Genomic DNA, 2500 nt, shown 5'->3' on the forward strand with positions numbered 1-2500 from the left:
CGTTCCTCTCGGAATGGGGGCGCCATAAGGCGAGAACACGCTGCTGCTCACATTGTAGCACGCGTGCAGCCCAGAACATCTAAGGGCATCACGGACCTGTTATCGCTCAATCTCATCTTGCTAAACACAAGTTGTCCCGCTAAGCAGGGCAAACTAAGTGACGGGCACCCGTGAGGACACCCGCCACTCTAACGTCAGGTGCGCCCGGAGGCACACTACTGACAGCGTTCTAGTTAGCTTGACTGAGTCGCGTTCGTTATCGGAATTAACCAGACAAATCATTCCACGAACTAAGAACGGCCATGCACCACTACCCTTAAGTTTGAGAAAGAGCTATCAATCTGTCTTACCTCAATAAGTTCGGACCTGGTAAGTTTTCCCGTGTTGAGTCAAATTAAGCCGCAAGCTCCACTTCTTTTTTTTGTTAATACTTAAGGATTTATTTGTAAGATAAACTTAACGTTAAATCCCCACTCCTGCTCCTGGACCCGTTCCTACCGGGGTTTGGAACCAGGAGTATGTGTCACTGTGACATCGCCTTTATTGGTTTTTATTTATTTCGTTCCTTATTCTTTTCCTTACGGAATAAAAACCCCAACGCATTTTTTTTATTTTTCTTCTGCGCCATACCCTTTTGTTGTCCCATGCACTTCCTACCCCATCATCCTCCTTCTAACGGCCGGAGGTTGTTGCTTCCGTCGTGACTCTCCAGGCTTTCGGCATTTGTAACCTGCTCTGCGAACGAAGCTACGTCTAGCGCTACACCGAAAAGCTCGGCATCGAACTGACGGCTACGCCATCTCGTGCCGCTTTCTCGCGTGGAAGGACCCTCCTGTCGACGACTATCTGCCGCTAACCGCTGGAACAGCTCCCCTACAGCAAACCGAATGTACACGTGGTCACTGTACGAGTATCTGCTCATAATCCTCCACCGTGTTGAGCGCCAGGTCTTGCGCGCTCCTACTGCGATTGACGTTGATCTGTAGCGCTTCCATTTCAGTTCGAGGGTTGTCCACCGCAGGCTGCGGCACCAATACGGTGGGCGCCGCCACACAGCATGCACTTGATCTCGTTGGTGCAACCCGACGCCTTGTGAGTTTGGTCACCACACCGTATACAACGCTTGGACCGATCCTCACCCGTGCACGTCGCGGCGATGTGTCCCCGCTCCAGACACCGGAAGCAGCGAGTCAGCTGACCCGATACTTTTGGGGCTTCATGTACCGAACAATACGTGTAGCCCAGCTCCAGTCGACGATCTTTGACGAGTTCCGCTTCTGCTCGCGGGAGGCGCACGCGAGCCCGCTTCGTCATGTCTCGGCGCTCCCAAAGGTTCACGGTGGCCACCAATGACTGCTTTCCAAGAGTGGTCATGAGCGCCTTTTGATCGCCTCCTCGTCGATCATGTTGTCGATTCCAGTCAGGACGACCTCAGCCATCTCTGTTTTGACGGTTACCGATCCACGTTCCCCGATGACCTCCTGGATGATGTCCTTCAGCGCCGCGCTATCGACGTCGCGGGACAAAGGCAGCAGGAGGTGGTCCTCGGCGTTCTTCTGCCAACCCCAATTTGCCGCTGGAAATCGGCAATCCGCGGGTTGGTCCGTATCTTCACATACATTTCCTTGAAGGACACTCCTGGGGCGGGCACAACGACGATTTCATCCGGGCGTTTTCGTCGCGGACGCCGCTTCTCCTGCTGATGAATGCCCATCCGCTGCTGCTGCTGCTGCCCATTTTGCTGGTGCGGCCACTGCTGATGCTGCCGGTGTGCTGGCTGCCGCTGGGCTGACTGCTGGGGCAGATTCACTCCGTTCTGCTTATTCTCGCGCCGATTGCCGCGAACGACCTCCACCCACGTTCCTGCCTCGTCCGGTACCGCCGAGGATGCCGACTCCGTCACGCCCTGACGCTGAGCACGCACGCTCTGCTGCACCGTCGGCCATTGCTGCGCAGGTAGCCGCTGCTGCCGTTGTTGTTTCTGCTGCTGCTGACGCCACCTTTGGCGCTGTTGATCTTCCAGCTGTTGCCGCTGTTCCTGTCGTTGCTGGCTTTCCATCCTCCGAAGCAGCTCCTGCTCTCGCTGCAGTTCCTGCTGGCTCTCTAGCCGAGCTCCGCTGGTTCCACCAAGGGTTTGCGCTAGAAGAGCGTTGAACAGCTCCTTCTCCTTGCGAAGCTCTTCGCGGTGTTCCGCTTCGCGTACCCGAGCTTCTTCGCGCGCCTCTCTTACCTCCCTTTGCGCTTCCTTCAGCTGCTCGTTGGAGGCCTCCATTTGCAAGCGCAGCAACTGGATTTGCTCCTCCAACCGCTTGACAATGCCGACCAACGTCTCATTGTCAGCTTTTGCATCCGCCAGCATCCGACGCACTTCTCCGGTGGAAACCGGTGTTGAAGTCGCCAGCTTCGTCGCCGTTCCCGCCGATTTCACTCCTCCCGTCGCCATGGTCCTCGCTGACACTCCTGCCGAAGACGGTTCTTCAACGATGGTCCCGAGTTTTTC

The sequence above is a fragment of the Anopheles arabiensis genome (assembly GCF_016920715.1).
Source record: "Anopheles arabiensis isolate DONGOLA chromosome X unlocalized genomic scaffold, AaraD3 X_pericentromeric_contig0003, whole genome shotgun sequence".
Lineage (NCBI taxonomy): Eukaryota > Metazoa > Arthropoda > Insecta > Diptera > Culicidae > Anopheles > Anopheles arabiensis.